This window comes from Corvus kubaryi, unplaced genomic scaffold (genome assembly GCF_017639235.1).
Source record: "Corvus kubaryi isolate FWS band 111438036 unplaced genomic scaffold, C.kubaryi_AGA036_p1.0 37395, whole genome shotgun sequence".
In the NCBI taxonomy this organism is placed as follows: Eukaryota; Metazoa; Chordata; class Aves; order Passeriformes; family Corvidae; genus Corvus; species Corvus kubaryi.
The window spans coordinates 4,458,287-4,466,821 of NW_024581134.1; the positions used below are offsets into that span (position 1 = coordinate 4,458,287).

The 8,535-nt window shown below is 45.4% G+C and overlaps 1 long non-coding RNA gene across 2 annotated transcripts in view; it reads right to left on the reverse strand.

Annotated features, from left to right (window-relative positions):
• Positions 1 to 1,221: 1,221 nt before the first annotated feature.
• The window catches only part of LOC121670232, a 10,231-nt gene continuing 2,917 nt past the window's right edge, over positions 1,222 to 8,535 (reverse strand). For both annotated transcript variants that reach the window (XR_006018078.1, XR_006018077.1), the window contains 3 exons: positions 5,426 to 5,500; positions 4,997 to 5,050; positions 1,222 to 2,069 (listed from right to left, as the gene is read on the reverse strand). This is a non-coding gene — a long non-coding RNA (uncharacterized LOC121670232). The remainder of the gene's footprint in view (positions 2,070 to 4,996; positions 5,051 to 5,425; positions 5,501 to 8,535) is intronic.

The following is an 8,535-nucleotide window of genomic DNA, read 5'->3' on the forward strand; positions in this document are numbered from 1 at the left end:
GCTTTCCCTGCTGCCTGGTAACGGCGTGCAGGGTCCAGCCCAGTTTAGCATTCCCTTCCCAGCAGAGCAGCCTGGGGAAGCAGCAGCTCCAGACAACACAGGCATGTGCAAGAATGAGGGATTTCTAATTGCAGTGTCCCATTTGAGCTTTCTGGTGCAATAAATGCGCTGGGTTTGATTCCTGCAGCACAAAGCATAGGGCTGCAGGGATCCAGCAGAGTGCCAGGAACAAGGAGAAGGAAAGTGATGTAAAAGATGGTCCAGACAAGGCCTGAAAAGGGACCAAGGACAAGCTGAAGGGTTTTACTGTCTATACTGAATCCTCAGTACTGTTAGGAACCCTGGCTGGGGAACTCAGCTGTGCACACCAGGCCAAAGATAAGAGATGTCCCCCACCCTCCGGGGCTGCCAATTAATCATTGTGCACATGCTGAGGAAAAAGCCCATGCCAGCAAGCCTGCAGCAGTGCCAGCCTGAGAAAAAGGGGAGGTGTCACCCTGTGTAGCTGTTCTGTCATCAACCAGAGCGGGGCTGGGGGATATTGCTGCTCCAGACATCATCGCCCCTCTGACTGACTTCCCTCGCCAGCTCTTGTTCCCTCTCCTACCCAAAACGAGCAGATCTTGCAGAAAAGGAATGCAATTTTAAAAGTTCCTAGTTAATCAAATGCTTTAAAAACACAGTGCCTGTGGTACAATGGATCAACTTTGTCCTGGGTGTCAGTCCATTCACTCAGCGAGCTCACACCAGAGATGAATTTGCCCTCATGCCTTTGTCAATAAAATTCTAGATTAAGAGACTCTATATAGAGCTGGTCCCAGAGGTAATTGCTAGTTAATCAGCCAATTAACTGACCCAACGAGTAGGAAAAGGGGAAGGGGGAGGAAGGGGGGAAACAAATCAGTCAAGGTACGGTAGAACGTAATTCTTTGGGAGTTAATGTTAGAAACCTTTTCAAAGGGGTTGCAGCCTACCTTGACTCACTCCCCTTGTTCTCCTCTTCCCAATTTGTAATTGTTGGTTCCCCTAATTGGCTGATTAACTACTTATTGCAGACAGACCTGGAGGTATGTGGGATCCCCTTAGCCACGTTGATTGCATCGAGGGAAGCAAGGCTGAATGCAGCAGAGCGTCTCTGAGGGCTGGCTTTTCCCTACCCAGCCTGATGGCTGCGAGTCAAGCAGGATTTCATTTGAGAAGACCCTTTTCTAAACTAGCTTCTATTTTATTTATGTAATGCTACAAGGAAAGGGAAGGATTTTTTCTTTTTTTTAACACTCTGTTATGCAAACAGAATGATTTTTAGCAGCGAAGTTTGTACACCCCAAACCAACCTATTTCCTGTTCACTGATACGTTATCAGCACTATCAGGATATTTTAATGAATGAGCTGTTGCAGCTGCCTGATGTTACAATAATAAGTAATGACAATAGAATTAACCTCTATTTTCCTTTGATAGTGTTACCAGGCTGTTTGCTGGGAGATGAGTCCTAAAGGTGAAAAGGGCAAGCTGAGAGAGTTCCCCTCATTTCCACTCCTTGGATTTCTGGGGGGGCAGAGAGCAGAGCTCACCCTTGCATTTGTTGGCCTCACATGAGATTTATGGTAGGTCAGAAGGGAGGTACGAGGGAGTTCTGGTACATCCTGAAACCACACAGCCGAGGAGGAGCCCAAAGCTGCTTTCTGAAGCTTCAAAGAGGAGTTTTGCTGTTGTTCAGCATAAAGGAAATCTTCCAGCCCTGCTTTAACACACCTTGTCCAGCACAGTGGAGACAGAGATGGAGCTGGCACACGTAAAACGGTGCCATCAGGGCTCCGAGGGCACTGGGTTTGACCTCTCCAAAACAATACCTGTCAGTGCACACAGGCAGGTTATTTCCTAAAGCTGGTGGATTGTTTTGGTCTCTCACCTTCCTCTGCAGATAATAAATAATATTCTTTTTTCTCTCCTCATTTCTTGAGCTGCAAAAGCACCAACTTCTCCAGGGAGACGGGCAGAGAATGGAGTTCTCCTGACAGAGCCTCTGTTGAATAAACCCCTTCTTCAAATTCCACTTTTCTCCTTCACCTTCAAAAGAGAGTTTGGGATTTTAATTCGATTTAATATTTGTGATTATTTAGTCCTCCTACCCCTCTTTTCTCTCTCTGCAAAAGGGCAGGCTGAGCCTGGGCAGCCCATCCTCAACTGCATGTAAATCACAATCTGATTAGGCAGTGATATATTCATCTCTAGCTCCTGTGTAAAAGTTATTCAAGTATTTTGACAAAATAAGTGCTGTTTACTTTATACATTTTCTGCTAATTCTAAAGATTTCTGCAAACCTAAAGGATCTCATGGAATTTACAGGCTTGTGGCTTTGCTATTGAAAGTATAAAAGCATGCTAAATTAAGTTGATTTGCCTGTGAAAGAAACACGTCCATTATTCATGTCAGGGCCCCGTCACATCAAATTGAGGGAGTGAAGAAAACCCTTTTTTATCAACGTTTAGAAGCAAGGGAAAAACCGACCATTCAGGGACTGAATTTCAATTGGGAGAAAGTCAGCCTGAAAGCAAGGTTAGGGGGAAAAAAAAGAGCTGGGGACATGTCTAATGTTGGAAATCAGCAAAGGGTGGGTTGATTTAACTTTGGCTGGGATCTTTCAAACAGAAAGCCAGGACGAACCTCAAAGTAGCAAGTAGAACACACAGTCTCGATGTCTCTCATGTGTAAACTTGTCACAAGTGGTTAAGCTAATTCAGAGTTAAAACTTTTCAGACCCTGTTCTTCTTGGATGCTTCAAAATAATGATAAAAATTGTTAAATAAAGCATTGCGTTTGTGCTCAGCTAATTTATCCACTGGCTATTGCATGATTTAATTCTTATTAGCAGGCAACGTGTAGGGGGTTTAGAGCTTGATGAGCTGACAGAAATTGAAAAAAAAAGGTTGGTTTAGATATGGTTTTTCTTCAGCTGGGGGCTGGCAGGATCAAAAGTAGTCAGGGCAGTTTCCTCTCTACTATAAGATAAAGATATATAGATATAGATCATTTATATATAACTTCATGTAGCCAGAAAACCTCCCAATTTTTGTGAGATAGTGTGTGGTAGGTACAGACAAAATAAATGGCACCTGCCATCTTTTAAATAAAAAATCGCTTTGCAGTCTCCCAAGCTATCCCAATATACATAAATAAGAAACTGTAAGGGGAATTTTGTGCATTGGAATTCTTCTCATTGTCTGACAATAATTTCTCGTGTGTCCTGCTTATTTAGCAAACAAAAAAAGTTTACAGTTCCTCCTCCCTACAGTTGGTTTTTATAAGCCTAAACCAGCACGTTAAGTGGCATTTCACAGTCTTCTGCTCCCAGCCTAATTGGTTTAGACTGGACACGTTGGAGATATTCTTTAAAAGCAGTCCAGTTTTTATGCTGCTGACGTTATTCTACTGTACAAAGGCTAACTCAGCCACTTAAATCACGTTTCTGGGTACCAGGCCTGCACATCATTTCTGCATGAGATTTGTTTCTCTACCTTTTGTTTCTCCCCAGCCCCGGAGCCTGGGGGTTAACATGTTTTCTGCTTTAAAGCTCTTCTGTGAAAGACACTTTGCCACCTCATCCAGGCTCTCTCTCAAGCTTCCCAACTTCAAAGTCTCAAGCTGGGAAAGCAAATCTTAAGTCCCAAATGCTGGACTTCTATAGGACCCTCCACGAAAGTTAAGTTCTTGTCTTTAATTGAAAATTGCAGCCAATGTAAATAGGAGATAGTTTGCAGCAAGCTTGTCACAAAGGGAATTACCTCGTGGAGTGGCTGCACTGGGGTAAACAGAGGGGATAAAAAAGGGGAAGAAAAAGAGGGAGAAAAAAAGCCAGGAGTAAAAGAGAGAGGCATTGTGCTGTGGAGGTAGCATCAAGACAAGGATTAATGGCTGGAGGAATTGTATTTTCCGTGCTTTCAGCAACTTTACAATCTCCCAAAATAAGTGTTACTAATAAGTGGGCTAGTAAAGAGAGGTCAGGGCATTAAGGGAAATGGAAAAATCAGGCTCTGAAAATAACAGGAGCCTTTTATTCTGTAAAAACCAAGCAAAGTGGTGCTGATCTGTTTATTCTTAGGACTTATATTTGGGTCAAGGAGTGAAGTTTGTTATTTCAAAGAGTTGGCAAGTGATAGGAAGTGATACATACCTACCATAAATGCCATTTTCTGCCGACTTAACTTTCTTCCATGTGCCCACAGTTTATTTATTCCACAGTACCTAGCTGGTGAGGAGAAACTGATTGCGCTGTTGGTATTTTATACAGATCTAAGAGTGAAATCCAGGCAGCTGTGCTGGAACAGTGCCAGGCCCTGACAGACCAGAACCAGAGGAGTGGTGGTGGTGGAAAGCAGGGCAGGATCCCTTTCCATTCTCAGATCTCTGCTGCCCTGGGATTGTGGTGTTGGGACAGGCTCACAGAGCATCCTCAGAGCTCTGCAACCACTCAAAAAAACACAGCAGGAGAAAGTGAGGGGAGCCCTGCGGCCTTCTCCTTTCTCCCACTCCCAGGAGTAGGGGTGAGTTGGGATTTTGGCTTGTTGGACCCCCTGCTCTGGGTCAGAGAATCTCCTTTTTCAGTGAATCTCCTTTTTCAGTGAATCTCCTTTTCCAGCAGGACCTGCAGCTTCAGCAGCTCAGCTGCATCATGGAACTGCACCCTGACACTCTCTAATTTTAGGCTCAGTTTAGTTCCTTTACCAACTCCCTGAATCAGCTTGGATTTGTCTCTTGATGCCTCAACGACAGAACTCTCTGCCTGCAAAATGGGAGGCAGAACTCTTCCTTCTTTCCCAGCTTCCTGGCCCTTTCCACACAACCCTCAGCATGGAATGGACAGTGTGCTCCTGGGAATCCATTGAGCAACCGGGATACATTTTTTTGTATTAACATTTTTTACTATTTAATTCATTACTATTTAAATGCTTGTTTAAGCAAACATACCAACCTCTATTCTGTGTTGAATGGCTCACCTGTGCCAGGTCACATCACTCCATGAGAGCAGAAACAGCTGGAATCTGGATATTCTGAAAAGTAACAGGAGGGATATTACCAGGCAAAAAAAAAGACAGTTCCACTGCTATCAGTGCACCTACTGCTGGTTTTGTTTGGGTTTGTTTTTTTAATTCATAGCTCAGCATATTCAAAATGCAGGTTTGAATGGAAGCCAGTGGAGCCAGAGTCTAAAAATCTAGTGGAAGTGTAATTGAGTCTGTTCATGAATAATGCAGAATTACAGGAAACCTTGATGGGATTCAGAAAAATATACTCCACGACGGTTTTTTTTTCATATTACATAACCTATTTTTAATAAAAGAGAGAATCTGTGAGTTTAAGAGTGCTGCTGACAAAACAGAATCCTACCATTATAGAGCAGGGAATTGCATTTTTTTTGCACTCACTTTTCAGTGGCTTATGGGGTGCATTGATTCAAAACTCCCTCAGAAGTTCCTGCAGCGCGAGCCCATCGGATGTGTCTGTAAGAAACAGAACTGATTAAAAATTCAGAATATATCCTAACTATCCAAATAAACTAACTTAAAATTGTCATTAATTTTGAGAGTTCTAGAAATTACTTCCTCAGCCAAGAACTCATAAAGTCCTCTTTCAGCTTCTCCTCTTCCACTTGAATATTTGCATACTTTTTAGGTTCTTGGTTTTAATAGAATTCCCTTTTTTTTTCCACTGTCATGGGAAATAATTTAATTGTGCATGGTGTGAGACTCTCCCCGTGTGTACACAAAAAAAACCTCCATGCCTTTGAAACTGGGATCTAAATGAAGCCAGAGGAAGAAAACCCTTTGCTTGAGCCACTGACCATCATTATTCTGCTTACAGTACACACTTGGGAAGTTTCCCTGTTCATAACTCACTGTCTGCAGAGCACTGCACCTCTCAAAGATATGCAAGTTCATTCCAGCGTTTATCTGCTCTTTTCTCCTCAGGAGTTCAACTGTTTTTCCGCCTGATGGTTAGAATGAATTGGAGATTTTGAACTCATCCATCAGATTTGGAAATGATCCCTGAATTGATGAGAGTGTTTAACAGTTAATTGAACATTTCATTTGTGAACTTTCATTGTTTCAAAGTGCAAAAATGCCTCACCCAGGGAGGTGGGCAAAGAAGAGAGGATCCAAGGCACGTCTTTGCCCCACAAATATTTTCGTCCTCTAGAGTGCAGCAGACTTTTAAATAACAGGGGCACCACTGTGGTCTCACTCTTGGCTGTCACAAGTAAAGAGTGATGTTGAAAGGACTTTCATAGATCCTGAGACCTCCAATGTTCTGCTGCAGGAAATAAACTGTCATTTTTCCAAAAAGTTACAAATTAAACATACACATTCTGCAGCCAACAAGGCTTTTCAAGGGGGCCTGATGGTGCCTGTAAGTATTTAGCTGGTTTTTAATCTTAGTGTAATCTTTGTACCCCACTCTCTTAGTTGACTTTGAAAATTCACACCTGTAACCAAGGAAAAAAAAATAAACGTGGATTTTTTCTTATGCCTCGACAGTCATGAAAAAAAAAATCTTCCAGACTTTCTGCTCCTTTATAGCAAATTCAGCTAAGGAGCAATTATTGTTCTCTATTCTAAAACTTCGCCAGATTCCTTACTTGTAGTTCACTTTTCCCCTTTTCACTGAGGTTTGTACAGTTCTTTAAGAACACGACTTGAATTTCTTCGCTGCAGTCTTGTGGAAGGTGTCCCTGCCCATGGCAGGGCTTGGAACGAGATGATCTTTGCAGTCCCTTCCAATCCAAACCCTTCTGTCACTGATCTATGGCAAGGCCTCAGCTCAGTGTCACTGCTTCCCGTCACCTCTGGCACCCAGCAGAACAGGGGTGACGTGTCCCAAATGCTGGAACACCTGCACCAAACTCACCTCCTCCTCACAAGGACCTCGGGAAAACTCTTTCTGCACCGTGGTGCTTTCCCACCCCAGGGCTGCCTGCTCTGCTCCAGTGGCGAGCCTAATTCCCTAATTCCTCTGGACCAGCTCCCTTTATTTAGTAGCTTTCTTTCTGCAGCACCAAGATCATTCCTCTGTGCTGGATGGTTAATTAACTCTCCTCCCAGGTTTTCCAGGCTCCTGTGGTGTGAGAAGGCTCAGTCCTGCAGCTCGGGCTAAGTAGTCACGTCCCCCAGCCCTGTGAGGTGGAGGTCTGGGCTCAATTTCCCTTGGAAGATTTCAAAACAAAAATAGTTCTTTCTGAGCTGTATTTCTCCCCCACTGTGGGAAAGTGCTGAACATGGATTTTATACTTCCAGGGATGACAAGCAATTTTTTATTTAGCATATATTCTAATTCAGAACAAGCTTTGCTCAGTGCCAGCTTGGTAAAAGGCACTTGGCCCAGGGACAACACTCACATCGCCCTCTCCATCCTGGTTTTCTTGTTCCTCCTGTGCTTGTGCCACAAGAGCACAGGCAAGCGTGCAGTTCTGTGATGAGCCAAGCTGGGAAATTGCTCCAGCTGAAAGAGGATCGTTTCCTTATCTTTGCTGGGCTACTTTTCAGTCAGCCGCAGTTGATGATGTGTTTTACATGCACCGCAGCCAGAGAAGAGCTGGAAATCAGCAGCAGGGACAAGGGGCTGCCATTCTGCACGAATCACCCCTGAGTCTCGGCAGAGGAGACGCTTCCTGAAGGATCAGGGGACAGCCAGGCATCCTCAGAGGGAGCCACACTTATTGCAGCCCTCATCTGCTCCCGGAGCTTGCCAACACCAGTTACCGCAGATACATCACAGGAACGCCGCTAGCCACCCCAAAGTCACACACATGCCAACCAAGCCGCTCCCATCCTCTGCATTCCCTGCCGCTCCAGGCGGCGATGGAGCAATGGGAATGAATATCCCGGCGCAAGGCACACACAGGGGTGCCCGGCACCTCACCAGGAGAAACGCAGCCCCCGGGAAATCCACAGCCCCTCACTGAGGTGTATCCCTGCTTATGCTCAGAATGGACAGCGTCAAAATAATTTCCAATTCATTCCCAGTGACAACGGACCCAAAAAGGCAGGGATGGTGCGGAGGGGATTCGATTCTGGGGTACAGCGACTTTCTGTGAGTTTGAAGCACACCCGCTCTTTTTATCGTATTGCAGCCAGCTCTGTGTGGTTACCTGCGTTTCTCTCTATGTGCCAGGCATTGTGTTAAGCACATAAAAGCTTTAATTTCCTGATTTTGCCCCTTTTCCACCCCTTTTTCTTCTCGCCGATCCGCCGCCGGGCCGCGCCCTCCTGCGCCCTCTGCTGTTCGAGTGGGGGAATGGCACCCCCGAGCCCGGCTCCTGTCCCGCTCCTGTCCCCGCTCCTGTCCCGCTCCTGTCCCTGTCCCGCTCCTGTCCCCGCTCCTGTCCCGGCTCCTGTCCCTGTCCCGCTCCTGTCCCTGTCCCTGTCCCTGCTCCTGTCCCTGCTCCTGTCCCGGTCCTGTCCCTTTCCCGGCTCCTGTCCCGCTCCTGTCCCGCTCCTGTCCCTGTCCCCGCTCCTGTCCCGCTCCTCTCCCGGCTCCT